Below are 16795 nucleotides of genomic sequence, written 5' to 3'. Positions count from 1 at the left end.
GTAAATATGCAATATTTACAATACCACGCAAGCTTATCCAAAGTGAAAATTTAGTATCATAAAAAATATTCGGTAATGTATTTCTAGTATGAAATAACACAAACTCAACCAACTTGGACTGTGCTGCATGTTTTCAGTCTATGCACCAAGAAAATCAACTGTTTGCTAGAATTATCTGTGCGTGTTCTCAAAACAAAGCTTCAAAATATTAGTTTTTGCTGTCCGTCTCTGATGTTCTATAGGAAGGTAAAGGCATGCTTTATTTCCCTACAAATCAGGGAGCAGAAATTAAGTATCAATTGATGAGTATTGCTAGCTTATTTAAACTCTTTGAGTGCTGATTGTTCATAAGACTTTACAGCAGTCCTTAATGAAAATCAGATACCTGATAAGGTGTCAAAAATATTGAAAAACAAATGTTGCAAGACTTAAGGCAAGAGGAACTACTTGTATATTTCTATGTAAAATTAGGTTTTTGCTGAGCTGCTTCCTTAGTTGTCATTATGAATGCAAGCATCATTTAGAAATTCAGATTTATCAGTAATACTATAATGTCATCAAGGCTGATGCAAATATGATTGTCTATACTTCTGATAATTTTTTGAAATTAAAGTCCATTGAGTAAGTACATTGTCTTCTCCGGAATTCAGCTAGGTCCAGATCTAATATATATTGAAACCTATATATAGTAAGTATGATATAGCAGTGCAGTGGTGTATCTAGATTTGGGCGGCCTTGGAACTGTGCAATTTGGCGTTCCCCTTCCCCCACAACATCATATTTGCTTTATATATTTAGAAAGTATAGGAGTGAGAATGCTTTCATGACATAAGACTACCACCCCCCCTCCCCCAAATACTGCTGCTCTAGTTGGCCTGTGTCTTGGTAATTGTAATATTTTATATATATATATATATATATATATATATATATATATATATATATATATATATATATTTATTTATTTATTATTATGTTTTTTTAAACAACATTTTTATTACAGTGAGTGATGGCTTAAAACCATATATTGTGTTTGCTAACATTTGAAAATGCCTTCTATTATAAACACTCATAACTAAACCTTTTCCTGGCCAAAGGATAATTTGGCCCAACTATGTCTTTTTTCTTTGTTTCAAACTAAAATTATTATAGAGCAACTGATTGTAATAATTTCCCATTCTGGTTTCCATTAAACAGTGATTAAGAGCACAATGCGGTTGTTTTATTTTTACAGTATGTAAAGAAATTCTCTTTCTCTCTCTTTTTCTCTCTCTCTCTCTTGCTCTCTCTCTCTCTCTCTCTCTCTTTCTCCCTATCTCTCTATCTATATCTATATCTATATATACACACGTACAACTACGACATTTATAAATAAATATTTTATTTCATTTCAATAACATAATTATATGTAGGCAGACAACAGTTACTTTAGAAGGAATAGTTTATACTTTAAATCAGTGATCTTAAATAGATTGTTGGCACAAATTAGTACTTTTGTATACTGGTGGGTGAATTGCTTGGTTCTAGGGATGCACCGATATATAGGCCACCGAAACTTATCGGCCCAAAATGGGGTTATTGATGTTTTGCCTAAAATGTAAAAAGCTATTTTACCCTACCTCGTGCCCCAGCACTGTCCCGTAGAATGCGGTCTCCACTATTGAGCATGAGCTTCTTATCAAAGTCGCATTCCTGTTCTGATAGAACGGCCGCACACTAGCTGTGAGGTAAAGTTGAAGGGTACAAAGTACATCAGCCTATAATAATGACAGTAAGTAAATGTCCTAGGTAGAAAATCTAGACACTAAATCAGTCAGGATGGGACCTCTCTGTCTTGTTCAGATCTGCAATAAGACTGACACAGTCTTAAACTTAAAGGGACATAATACTCATATGCTAAATCACTTGAAACTGATGCAGAATAACTGTAAAAAGCTGACAGGAAAATATTACCTGAGCATCTCTATGTAAAAAAGGAAGATATTTTACCTCACAATTTCCTCAGTTCAACAGAGTAAGTTCTGTGTAAAAAGTTATACTTCAGCTGCTGCCCAGCTGCAGGTAAAAAAAATAATAAAAAAAAAAATGAAGAAATGAACCGCAGCCAATCAGCATCAGCAGTTCTGAGGTCATGAACTTTTTTACTGTGATCTCATGAGATGTCACTTAACTCTCATGAGATTTCATAGTAAACTTCCTTAAACTGAATAGGGAAATAAGATGAGAGTGCACAAAGCTCGCTCCTTTGCCTGTCCTGAGACAGACATACTGATTTGCTGCTTAGAAGTCCTTGACAATGGGATGTGGCTACTGAGGAACTTTTGAGGTAAAATATCTTTCTTTTTTACATAGAAATGTTCAGGTGATATTTTCTAGTCAGCTTTTTACAGCTCTGCTGCATCACTTTCAAGTGTTTCAACATTTGGGTATCATGGCCCTTTAAATTTAACAGCAAAAACTATCAACATCAATAATCAAAACACTATCGGCTGCTGAGTGTCTGGTCAGCAATTAGTGAGAGAGTAAGACATTTCAATGTCCAAATAAGCTGACGATAACTACACAAATGCCAGCAATGCAGAGTTATTAGAAATGCCAGCAATGCAGAGTGATCAGAACAACAGATATGATAGGATTAAACCTTGCTGGCAGTGATCCTACATACAGACATATCAGCATTTGGCTAATAGTGACCCAGACACACCATCATTGCAAAGATTGACCCTAACTTCAGACACAACAGTATTAACCCTTCATTTCAAAGACTGATCCTTGATACATACTCCATTAACTCTACTTGACAAAGAGTGTTTTAATAAAAGACATATCAGTATTTAACCTTCTTGTCAACAAAAACAGCCTTACAACACATCTTTAACCCCTTATAGTAAAACAACAGGGAATCTAGTTACCTAATCAATATAAACCCCTTTCAATGCAATGAATATACTTTCTTCAGTTCTTTGATAATAATGGAACTAGAGCACATGGCTTGTTAGGAACTGTAAACTGATTAGGACAAACTGTTACCTTTTAATTAAATCATTACTTTAGTGAGACAAGTTATTCCTGAGGATTGAAATAAATTTTATACATATATAAAGTAAAGCGAAGATTGTAGTTAATAGAGGTATAGTAGTTATACAATATGAGTCGTTTGGTGAGTAAATGTACATATTCCTGCAGATTCAGTAAATAATAATAAAACAAGAGATAGAGGGCGCCACATAGTGCAGATCACACTTATATCCTACACCTATTTGTCTGATCTGAACTATGTGGTGCCCTCTATCTCTTGTTTTCTAGACCTATCTATCTTGTGTTGTGTCTTGTGTTGTGGCGTGGCACACTAGAGGAGCTGCCTGAAGCCGTGGAATTCTCTTAGTATTGGGAAGTTCTATTTCTGGACAAGTTCTCTACCAGGACTTTTTTTTCCACTATTATTACACTTGGATATTCACTTTTTCTGACTTTATTTTACTTGAGTTTTTATCACTTGTTTATTGATTATTATGCAATATATGTTTTATGCATTTTATTATTATTTTTTTGCATACTCTGGTTATATTTGAGATATAATCGCTGTTTATTTATTATTATTTTTTATTTGTTATACTGGTTATTGTACCTTGACCATTATTTATCTCGGTCCATTAGACCTGTCATTAGACAGGCCTTATACCTGCTAAAAGTATATCACACTATCTACTGCATATCTGTCAAAACTAGTACAGCATTTAATCTATTATTGTATATCTGTTAAAGGTATATTACCATATCTATTATCCACTTTTTAACATACCTAGTATACTTTTTTTGGCGGCTCTTATAAATACTGGTCAGGCACCCTGGTTTTGCCTGTCGTGTATTTGTTTATATTCACAGTAAATAATAATTTGCTAATTAATAATACATATACAGTGGCGTACAACTTATTCTTCTCAATGTTATGAGGTATAGGCAGATGTATGTTCAGGAATAGATTAAGCTCCTGTCTGCACAACATGGCTTAATTAAAAAGTCTAATATAATAAAATTATACCAAAAAAAAACACTTTTTTTTTTAGGTTTCGGTTTTCGGACAGGTGCTTTCTTAATTTTCGGTACAAAATTTTCATTTCGGTGCACCACTGCTTTGTTCTCTTGGTATTCTTAGTTGAAAGCTAAACCTAGGTAGGCTAAAATGCTAATTTTGAAGCCCTTGAAGGCCGCCTCTTATCTTGGGCCATTTTGACAGTTTTTCACTGCTTGAGAGCGTTAGTTCATGTGTGCCATATAGATAACATTGTGCTCATGTACATGGAGTCATTTAAGAGTCAGCACTAATTGCCTGAAATGCAAGTCTATCAAAAGAACTGAAATAAGGGGCAGTCTGCAGAGGCTTAAATACAAGGTAATTACAGAGGTAAAAAGTATATTTATATAACAGTGTTGGTTATGCAATGGGTAATAAAGGAATTATCCATCTTTTCGAACAATAACATTATTGGTGTTTACTGTCCCTTTAAGTCTAAATATAACTTAAACTTTCTATTTCCATATAGTGATGTCCCGAACTGTTCGCCCGCGAACGGTTCACAGCGAACATAGCTTGTTCGCGTTCGCGTTTGTGGGCGAACACATGGCGATGTTCGATCCGCCCCTATGTGTCATCATTGTGGAAACTTTGACCCTTTATGTCACAGCTGCCTGACACATTAGAGCCAATCAACATCAGACACTCCCTCACAGACCCTCCCAGCTACTCGGAATCCGCCATTTTAGATTCATAACGACCTTGCTTTCTTAATGAGAGGACGTGTTGTGTTTTTGCTCCTGACATTAATAGGAAAAACATAGCTAGGCTAGTGTATTTACAGTCCAGAAGGACTCCACTCATCTCTGCTGCAAGCACAGCACCCCAAAAAGCCCTTTTTAGGGCTATATTTCGTGCCGGTTTTTTTTTTTTTCCGTTTTTTTTATTAGCATTTGCCTGGCTTTCAGCTGTGTGTTTAAGGCTCACAGCATATGCTGTGACTAATGCCACCACTGATATCTCCCTAACAACATTAGTTTAACCCCTTAACGACCAAGGACGTACGCCACACGTCCTCAAAAAAAAGTCAGTTAATGACCGAGGACGTGTGGCGTACGTCCTTGGTCTGGAAAGCAGCTGGAAGCAATCCTGCTCGCTTCCAGCTGCTTTCCGGTTATTGCAGTGATGCCTCGATATGGAGGCATCCTGCAATAACCCCCCTTGGCCATCCGATGCAGAGAGAGCCACTCTGTGGCCCTCTCTGCACCGGACATCGATGGCCGGTATCGTTGGTGGGTGGGAGCTTACGTGGGAGGCGGGTGGCGGCCATCGGTGCGCTATGTGGAGTGGAGGGGGGCGGGATCGGGGGCGGGAGCTACGGGGGCGCGCACGGGCGCGCGCGCGTTCACGGGGGTGGTGGGTGGGCGCGTGCACGGGGCGGGAGCGGGTGGGAACTGCTACATTACAGAAAAAAAAAAGTTGAAAAGTTGAAAAAAACCCCCCACTAAAATGCAATCTAAGGGTCCTGGAAGGGGTTGGGGGTTGGTCTCGGTGGGGGGGGAAAGCTACACTACAGAAAAGGGAATTTAAAAAAAAAAAGGCACATTTTGTTACAAAACTGGGTACTGGCAGACAGCTGCCAGTACCCAAGATGGCGCCCATTATTGCAGAGGGGAAGGGTTAGAGAGCAGTTTGGTGGGGGATCAGTGAGGTTGGGGTCTAAGGGGGGATCCTACACATCAGCATATGTAAATATGCTTTTTTTTTTTTTTTTTAAAAAAGGGCCAAATACCTTTTATTTTAGTACTGGCAGAGTTTCTGCCAGTACTTAAGATGGCGGGGACAATTGTGGGGTGGGGGAGGGAAGAGAGCTGTTTGGGAGGGATCAGGGGGTCTGATGCTTCAGGTGGGAGGCTGAGCTCTACACTAAAGCTAAAATTAACCCTGCAAGCTCCCTACAAGCTACATAATTAACCCCTTCACTGCTAGCCATAATACACGTGTGATGCGCAACGGCATTTAGAGGCCTTCTAATTACCAAAAAGCAATGCCAAAGCCATATATGTCTGCTATTTCTGAACAAAGGGGATCCCAGAGAAGCATTTACAACCATTTGTGCCATAATTGCAGAAGGTGTTTGTAAATAATTTCAGTGAGAAACCTAAAATTGAGAAAAAATTAACGTTTTTTTTAATTTGATCGCATTTAGCGGTGAAATGGTGGCATGAAATATACCAAAATTGGCCTAGATCAATACTTGGGGTTGTCTACTACACTACACTAAAGCTAAAACTACCCCAAAAAGCTCCCTACATGCTCCCTAATTAACCCCTTCACTGCTGGGCATAATACACGTGTGGTGCGCAGTGGCATTTAGCGGCCTTCTAATTACCAAAAAGCAACACCAAAGTCATATATGTCTGCTATTTCTGAACAAAGGGGATCCCAGAGAAGAATTTACAACCATTTATGCCATAATTGCACAAGCTGTTTGTAAATAATTTAAGTTAGAAACCAAAAGTTTGTGAAAAAATTTGTGAAAAGTGAACGATTTTTTCTATTTGATTGCATTTGGCGGTGAAATGGTGGCATGAAATATACCAAAATGGGCCTAGATCAATACTTTGGGTTGTCTACTAAAAAAAAATATATACATGTCAATGGATATTCAGAGATTCCTGAAAGATATCAGTGCTCTAATGTAACTATCGCTAATTTTGAAAAGAAATGGTTTGGAAATAGCAAAGTGCTACTTGTATTTATGGCCCTATAGTTTACAAAAAAAGCAAAGAACATGTAAACATTGGGTATTTCTAAACTCAGGACAACATTTAGAAACTATTTAGCATGGGTGTTTTTTGGTGGTTGTAGATGTGTAACAGATTTTGGGGGTCAAAGTTAGAAAAAGTGTGTTTTTTTCCATTTTTTCCTCATATTTTATAATTTTTTTATAGTAAATTATAAGATATGATGAAAATAATGGTATCTTTAGAAAGTCCATTTAATGGCGAGAAAAACGGTATATAATATGTGTGGGTACAGTAAATGAGTAAGAGGAAAATTACAGCTAAACACAAACACCTCAAAAATTTAAAAATAGCCTTGGTCCCAAACGGACAGAAAATGGAAAAGTGCTGTGGTCATTAAGGGGTTAAATTTAACTAACCAAAAAAATTAATTATTTTTCTAGTGTAATTTTTTTTCATTTTCTATCAGGCCAGTGTCACACAGCATATACTCTGGTTCATTGCTCTGTGCCAGCCAGCAGCCACCAGTGTTAATATCCGTTTATAACATTATTTTAAATTTAAAAAAAAAAATATATATATATATTTTGCTAGTGTAATCTAATTACATTAAGTATCAGGCCTGTGTCTGTCAGGCTCACTCAGCATTAATATACCTCATTTTTTTTCAGTCTTTTGGTTAATTGGTCTGTGCCAGGGAGCCACCCAGCACTCATATCTATTCTTCTTCACCTTAATTTTAATATAAAAAAAAAAAGTTTAAATTTGTTTGCTAGTGTAATCTAATATAATTTTCTATCCGGCCTGTGTGTTTTGCTGACATACAGAGCCTACTGTGTTTACTTGCTGCCCTCCCTAGTCTATGAGCCACGACTCATATGTGTTTAACCTTTTTTTAATCCCCCCCCAAAAAAAATAATTTCAATCATTTTTCTAGTGTAATCTAATAGTATTTTCTATCAGGCGTGTGTGTATCCGACTTACAGAGCCATGGGTGTTAGTCTAAGACCACTCAGCTTTTTTTTGGGTTTGGGTGCAGCTAATCATGAAGGCCGGATAGACCTGCCACCATTTGGTGTTGTAACAGGTATTACACTGCAAAGAACAGTACTACTTAACACAACCTACTTACCATGGGTCCCAGAGCATATGTTTGGTTATTATATTTTGTAAGGGTAATCATGCAGGCCATATAGACCTCCACCGATAGGGTGAATATGAGTAACACCTATTAAAATGCGAAGGACATTACTAATTAACACAACATAGTTACCATGGGTTGCAGACAAAGAGCAGATGTCTTATTATTATATTTTGTATGGGTAATCATCCAGGCCGTATAGACCTCACCAAATAGGGGGAGTTACAGAGATTAAAGTGCTAAGAATGGTAGTACTTAAAACACAACCTAGTTAAAATAGGTACCAGACCGCATGTCTTATTATTATATTTTTTCAGGGTAATCAGGCAGGCCATATAGAACACCCCCGATAGGGGGGGGGGGGGACAGGGATTAAAGTGCTAAGAAAAGTACTAATTAACACAAGCTAGTTGGGTCCAAGAACGCATGTTTGATTATTAGACTTTATTAGGATAATTATATATCTAACAAATCTATCTATTTCTCTTCTATCGATTCTATCTAACTATCAATCTATATATATCTATCTATCCTATCTATCAATCTATCTTCTGTCCGGGATGTTTTGAGACAGCCACTTTGGGAATGTTAGTTGATTTAGGCCCATTATGGCTTAAAAGCAGACTCTGCATAAACTATGTAATTTTCCATGGGAGTTTTGCCAGGGATCCCCCTCCAGCATGCGACTGTCCAGGTGTTAGTACCCTTGAAACAACTTTTCCATCACTATTGTGGCCAGAAAGAGTCCTTGTAGGTTTTAAAGTTCGTCTGCCTATTGAATTCAATGGCGGTTTGCGCGGTTTGCGCGTTCGCGAACAATACCGGAAGTTCGAGTCCGCCGTTCGCGAACCGAAAATTTTAGGTTCGCGACATCACTATTTCCATAGCATTTTCATGTGTTTTGTTATGCAAACTAGCAGTAGCAGCAAGCTATAATCATTGACTTCAGGTCTCAAAAAGAGCAACATTTTAAAGATGTATTTTGTATTGTGCTCAAGTGCAACTCTTAACAATGGTAATACACGCAGAATAAGTTCTCTAAAAGCACTATCTGCTCTATCCACTTAAGGTATAGGCTGTGCTAAAATGTTTAAGTTATGTTAACTTGCTTTGCTTAACATTTTCAACCATCCCTCATAATATCAAGTTGTGCGTTATTCTTTGCTCAAGACAGAACACTAGGTAAAGTACCCTGCACTGTTGATTGCGCTCCACTTGTAATCTACTCCTGTATGTTTAATATCATCCTTAAAGGAACATGGAACCCAAATTTTTTTTTCATGATTTGGATAGATGATGCAATTTTAAACAACTTTCCAATTTACTTATATTATTTAATTTGCTTCCTTCTCTTGTTATCCTTTGCTGAAAGATTTATCTAGGCAATTTCAGGAGCAGCAAAGAACCTAGGTCCTCTCTGCTGATTGGTGGCTGCATTTATATACAGATTGTCATTGGCCCACCCATGTGTTCAGTTAGAAACCAGTAGTGAATTGATGCTCCTTCAACAAACGATACAAAGAGAATGAAACAAATTAGATAATAGAAGTAAATTAGAACGTTGTTTAAAACTGTATTCTTTTTCAGAATTCTGAAAGAATTTTTTGGGTTTCATGTCCCTTTAAAGGCATACTAAACCCAATTTTTTTGTTATGATTTGAATATTTTAACAAAGAAACATCAGATATATAGAAATATGTATTTATGAATAAATAGAACATATAATTCTATGTGAAGAACATTGAAATGTGAAATATTCATATTTCATGTCAGGTTAGCGCATTTAAGAAAATGAGATTGGGTTTGCGCACGAGTAAGGGTGTTAGTTTTTTCCCCACTCCATTGAACTCTATAAGGGAAAATATTAACGCGACCGCAATATTTGAAGTTCAGCATTTTGCGCGCATTGGGATAGTGTGCAAGCGAAAACTTTTCATTTTAAACTTGAAAGACACGCACTACCTGGCGTGCACAAAAATATTTTGTCTACTAAAGTTAACATGCGAGTGGGCGTGAAAACTACCGCTCCATTCGTAATCTAGACCTATATAAAATACCATTTAATGAATAATACATAGAAGCCTAAGTCTCATACTTACAAATGAATATTACAGAATCTATTTCAGTAGCACATTTTAAGAAATTATCAGCTAGATTACAAGTGTTGCGATACGGCTTTTAATGCTGAAAAAATGGCCATTCCAGCATAATGGCCAGGTAAGCATATTACGAGTCGTGTCGGTATAGCTATACCACAAGCATTTTAAACCGCCACCCTCCTGCATCGCAAACACTCTAATAAAGCTTATAACCCCTAATCTGCCGCTCCCCGACATCGCCAACACTATAATAAAGTTATTAACCCCTAATCTGACGCTCTCCGACACTATAATAAAGTTATTAACCCCTAAACCTCCGGCCTCCCACATCGCCACCACTAAATGAACCTATTAACCCCTAAACCTCTGGCCCCCCACATCCTCACTACTAAATAAACCTATTAACCCCTAAACCTCCAGCCCCCACATCGCAAAACACTAAATGAAACTATTAATCCCTAAACCTAACACCCCTAACTTAAAATTAAAATTACAATATATCTTAAAATAAATAAAAACTTACCTTTGAAATAAACATAAACCTAACATTAAACTATAAATTAACCTAACATTACTATTCTAATAAAATTAAAAAATACTACTAATTAAAAAATCCTAAATTACAAATTTAAAAAAAACTAACACTACGAAAAAAAATTAACAAATAAAAAATTAAAAAAAATAATAAACACTAAATTACGAAAAAAAACAAAATGATCAAAAAAAACACAATTATACCTAATCTAATAGCCCTATGAAAATAAAAAGCCCCCACAAAATAAAAACACCCCCTAGCCTACAATAAACTGCCAATAGCCCTTAAAAGGGCCTTTTGTAGGGCATTGCCCTAAATTAAACAGCCAATAAGATTTCAGTAGCTCTCATCCTATTGGTTGTTTTGAACAGCCAATAGGATTTCATAAGCTCTCATCAAATTAGCCAATAGGAATGCAAGGTACACCATTTTGAAACGGCTACCTTGCATTCAACTTCAGTGTACGGCAGTGACCGTATGAAGAAGACGCTCCGCGCAGGATGGGATCAGCTTCCAGGATAGCTCCGCGCTGCTGGGATGAATATAGAAGACGTCCCCGAGATGGATGAAGGTGTCGCCGCCTGGATGAAAACTTCTCGCCGCCTGGATGAAGATGGATGTCAGGACTTCAGGAACCGTGAGTAGATATTCTGGGTTTAGTGTTAGGTTTTTTTGTTTTGTTTTTTTTGGGTGTTTTTTTTTTTAAATTAGGGCTTTGGGCTTTTGTAAAAGAGCTGAATGCTCTTTTAAGGGCAATGCCCATACAAATGCCCCTTTAGGGGCAATGGGTAGCTTAGATTGTTTTTAGAGTTAGGTTTTTTATTTTGGGGGGCTGGTTGGGTGGGGGGTTTTACTGTTGGGGGGGACTTTGTATTTTTTTTACAGGTAAAAGAGCTGTTTAACTTAGGGCAATGCCCTACAAAATGCCCTTTTAATTTTGGGGGGCTTTTTATTTTTATAAGACTATTAGATTAGGTGTAATTGTTTTTATTTTTGATAATTTTATTTATTATTTTTTGTAAGCTTAGTGTTTTTTATTTTTCATAATTTAGTGTTTATTATTCTTTGTAATTTTAGATTTTTGTTAGGTTTTTTTAAATTTATAATTTAGATTTTTTAATTGGGAGTATTTTTTATTTTATTAGAATAGTAATGTTAGGTTAATTTATAGTTTAATGTTAGGTTTATTTTTATTTCACAGGTAAGTTTTTATTTATTTTAAGATAGTTATATTGTTATTTTAATTTTAAGTTAGGGGGGTGTTTAGGGGTTAATAATTTAGGACTTTATAGTTTAGGGGTTTATATTTTAATTTAGTGTTTTGCGATGTGGGGTTCCGGAGCTTTAGGGGTTAATACGTTTATTTAGTAGCGGCAATGTGGGGGGCCGGAGGTTTAAGGGTTAATAGGTTTATTTAGTGGCGGCGATGTGGGAGGCCGAAGGTTTAAGGGGTAATAAGTTTATTTTGTGGCGGCAATGTGGGAGGCCGGAGGTTTAGGGGTTAATAACTTTATTATAGTGTTGGCGATGTCAGGGAGCGGTGGAATAGGGGTTAATAACTTTATTTAGGTGTTGACGATGTTGGAGCAGTAGAATAGGGGTTAATACCTTTTATTAGTGTCGGCGATGTCGTGGGCGGCAGATTAGGGGTGTTTAGACTTGGGGTTTATGTTAGGGTGTTAGGTTTAAAGGTAACTTTTTTTCCCCATAGACATCAATGGGGTTGTGTTACAGAGATTTTTCATTCCGCACTTCAGGTGTTTTTTTCTAACACTATCTCCCATCATCATCATTGATGTCTATGGGGGAAAGTGTGCATGAGCACGTCAAAGCAGCCCTTGGATTTTGTGCGGTATGGAGCTTAATGCCAGCATATCGCACGCACAAGGAGGCTTTTCAGTAACTCGTAATGGCAGCGCTATGGAGAGTGAAATAACGCAACTTTTTTGGCGTTAGTTTCGCACCCTGTTTAGCGCAAAACTCGCAATCTAGGTGTATGCCATTAAAAGAATAACTAAAAATAAATCCCCATACCATATTCTGCTTATAAAGTAGAAAATATTGTCAGAAATTATTTGGATGCATCGTTTGTTTTGAACATCCAGATTAGCATTGTTAAACATGTCAGTACTCTGTTTTCATTTTTCCTCTATAAAAGCAATGCCGTTTTAAGATTGTTTAAATTACCACCATAGCTGTCAGATTTAAAAATGTGTTTAAATATCACTGATATAACAGTTGTGTATTTAGACAAATAAACTCGGGCGACAAGTTATTTTTACTTTCAAACAATAGAATTCTTGAATGATTGTTAACTTTATCTTGAGAGTGAAATCTAAACAATGCCCTTGATCTATCTTGATCAAATTATCTTTTTAAATAAATAGGCTTGGCATAAGATACATTATAAAAGACTGTATTTATTGTTAAAAAAAATTACCTGCTTTTGAGAGTTTTTTTCTTTTAATTTAAAACTGCTGACTACACTTTTCATTCAACTCGCATACAGGAAGACACATACAGTAATTTATGTGCTTTTGCCTTGTGCAGTGAGTTCCAGTGGAATTATACTTCATTATAAATAAATGGTAAGACCCTACCTTGAATATGCAGTTGGACACCAGTTTTCAAGAAGGACCTTATAGAAATAAAAAAAGGGGAATGGAACATGGAGTTCTTAGAGAGAGGCTTAAAATGTGTCAATTATTTACACTGGATAAGAGGGGATATATTAGATGTAATAGCATTATAGAAATATATACAGGCTAAAAGCAATTCTCAGCTGACCGGTTCATCAATAGGACTGTGCAAAAGATAAGACGTCATACTCTGAGACTTGGAAGGGAGTAATATAAGGGGTTCTTTAATTAAGAACAGTATGGAATTCTTTCTTGGCAGAGCAGAATATACAAGGATATAATAGTATTGACAGAATATTACCTACCTTGTTGATCCAAAAGATAATCTGATTCACTTTGGAGTGAAGAAGGATTTGCTTCCCTTTGAGGCACATTTGGAAATCACTTTATTTTTGGGGGGCTTTGCCTTCTTTTAATTCTGCAGTAGTAACAGGAATGTGTAGGTTTTTAACTTTGATAGCTATCCTTGACCCTTAAAAAAACACCAGCAAAAGCCGATAAAACATTCAAATAATATATATATTTTTAATTTAACGTATGCCTGGTTTGTTTATTAAAAAAGTTACGTTTAATTTAGTTAACCCCTTAAGGACCGGGCATTTCAGACAAAAACTTCCCTAAAAGACCAGAGCATTTTTAGCATTTTTGCCATCACTACATTTAAACAGAAATAGAGCCTTTTTATATTTACACAAAAAATCGGAACAAGCATATTGTGAAAATAAGAAAGACGAAAGTTCCTGTATACTCCTTCAACAATTCATCAGTTGTCACTGATAACTATTGTATATGCGATACAATTCACAGGCGTTTCAGAATATTATATGCAATCCCTTATGCAAAGTTGGTCAAAGAGAAAAACTTCTTTTATAATCAATAGCCCCAATAGTGTTAGATACTTCTTATTTACAATACCACACACCGTTGTATAATTTACTCCTTACCGGATCCACACCTCCATTCGTATTCGTTCACCTCTCACCGGAGGCCTACTATGCAGGTAGGATCCAAGAAGGGGCTCCAAGGTTGGCGTTCTTCCCTTTGCTAAATGGCTTCCAAAGTACACTGACACCGTTAAAGTGATTGCAGCTGCGGTTAGGGCTCTCCTCCGCGCCCACTGCCAAATTCAAACAAAACTTTCCAATTCTGGCAGTAGCACTTCACTAATGCGGATAGATGCACTCGGGGAGATTTAAAATTTAAAAATCCTTTTATTGTTGAATACAAAACATAAAACACTGAGGGTACAGCACACAGGCACTAACAGCTGACACATTTCATGCCCATAGGCATTTAATCAGAGCTAAATGACAAACTTACACACATCTCTATTTGAATGCTAGAACCTGAAACCAGTTATATCACTTGACAAACTATTACGTCATATCCTTCTGTAAATCCAGCAAACACCTATAATCTAACCTTGTCTTAAAATTACAAGATGAAGTTTAACCAACTGCACTCAATACTTATATTTACCATTAATTAGAATCCGTTACAAAACCGTCAACAAATCTGATACACTTGTAATACATTTAACAAAATCAAACTCAACGACGGTTCATAACAGATTCCTGTATCAACATATTAAGATACATTTTAGTACTATAATATTTAATATTGTTGCCATCAAGTTAAATCAAGTTAAATAAAATTAAAGCACTCCACTAAGAATAAACATTGGGTAGATTTAACCAGAAAGACCTATGACTGAATACATATATTATACAACAGAATGAAGAAATTCTTAAAGAGGTATTAACTTACCAATAGGATGTTTAACTGTCACTGTGTAACTCCCCAGCAATTTAAAATTCCTTGCTTAGGACCAATACAGTAAATACTCCCATTGGCAAGAGAACACAAACTCCAGGCACTCCCAGCAACCACCATTGATAACCATATAAAAGATAAATGCAATCCATGTATTCGTAGATGCTGCCCGTGCCTGAGGGTCATCCATACATACCCCTAAAGACATGTCATGTGGATAAATTTTCATTATAACATTCTATCATCATTATTTAGTATTGTCAATGAACAATTTTACATCACTTATTTTATTTATTCCAAAGGGGTGTCCTGTTTTTAGGGTAAATATCTAAAATACCTCCTTTCTGCTCAAGGCTGAGAATCTATCTCCACCTCTACAACCAAAATTGATTGTATCTATGCCTTGAAAGCAAAAAAGAAGACCCTTGAACTCTCTGTGCATAGTACAGTGTTTAGCTAAAGGAGTTTTGGGAACTTCTGCTTCTAAAGACAAAAGGTGTTCCCTAATTCTGTTCTTTAACTTCCTTGACGTTAACCCTACATACTAAAAATAACAAATATTGCACGTAATAAGATAGACTACATACGTTGAACTGCAATATATATAGTCATACATTTTGTAACTTTCTCCTGTTTTTGAAGACTTAAAAACATCACCTGTTTTTACAAAATCACAACTTTTGTACGGTCTCCTTCCACATTTGTAAAAACCTGGTCTTCTGGATAGCCAATTCTTTTTCTTTTCTCCTAGGTTATCACCCTCATCATTGAAATTTTTCCTGACAATATCTCCAATTGTTTTTGACCTTCTAGAGACAAATTTGCAATTCTTTGTTATCTTCTGTAAGTCACTGTCTCGATCTAATATTGAAAGTCTCTTTTTGATAATATTACATATATCTCTATATTGCCTACTATACGTTGTTACAAAATTAACACTGTTCATATTATCTCCTTCTTTGTATTTGGAACTATCTTTCAATAAGGTTTTCCTATCCATTGTTGCAACTAGATTAGAAGTTTCCACTAAGATGTCTGCATCATATCCCCTATCTAGTAGGCGATTTGTTAAATCATTGGCATGTTGCCAGTAACAAGACACTTTCATACAATTACGTCTGAGGCGTATATACTGGCCCTTTGGAATGCCTTTCTTAACATGATATGGATGCGATGAATCCGCCCTCAGGATAGTATTTCCAGTAATCTCCTTTCTATAAACCTCAGTAAAATACCTTCATCATAATATGGAATAGAATCTTTAGAATAATTTCAAATTCCCATCATTGGTATTTAGATGTTCTATAAAGCCATTCAATTCTTCAATTTTGCCACCCCAAATTAACAACATATCATCAATAAATCTAGTATAAAATTTTATCTGATGTTTATATACATTACAACTGCCAAACAAAAGCTCCTCTTCAAAACCTGCCACATAAAGATTCTTTTATTTTTTGTATTTACCTATCAAAACTATATATATATTTTTTTTAGTAGACAACCCAAAATATTGATCTAGGCCCATTTTGGTATATTTCATGCCACCATTTCACTGCCAAATGCGATCAAATATATATTTTTTTTAACTTTTTCACAATTTTAGGTTTTTCACTGAAATTATTTACAGCTTGTGCAATTATGGCACACATGGTTGTAAATGCTTCTCTCGGATTCCCTTTGTTCAGAAATAGCAGACATATATGCTTTGGCATTGCTTTTTGGTAATTAGAAAGTCGCTAAATGCCGCTGCACACCCCACTTCTATTATGCCCAGCAGTGAAGGGGTTAATTAGGTAGCTTGTAGGGTTAATTTTAGCTTTAGTGTAGTGTAGATCCCTCCCTG

General features: G+C 36.1%; 1 protein-coding gene across 1 annotated transcript in view; it reads left to right on the top strand.

Annotated features, from left to right (window-relative positions):
• Positions 1-16795, top strand: part of DCHS2 (dachsous cadherin-related 2) — a 546419-nt gene that overhangs the window by 38517 nt on the left and 491107 nt on the right. The window lies entirely within an intron of this gene.

This window comes from Bombina bombina, chromosome 2, assembly GCF_027579735.1.
Source record: "Bombina bombina isolate aBomBom1 chromosome 2, aBomBom1.pri, whole genome shotgun sequence".
Taxonomy (NCBI): Eukaryota; Metazoa; Chordata; class Amphibia; order Anura; family Bombinatoridae; genus Bombina; species Bombina bombina.
This window is presented reverse-complemented; position numbering and strand designations above follow the sequence as displayed.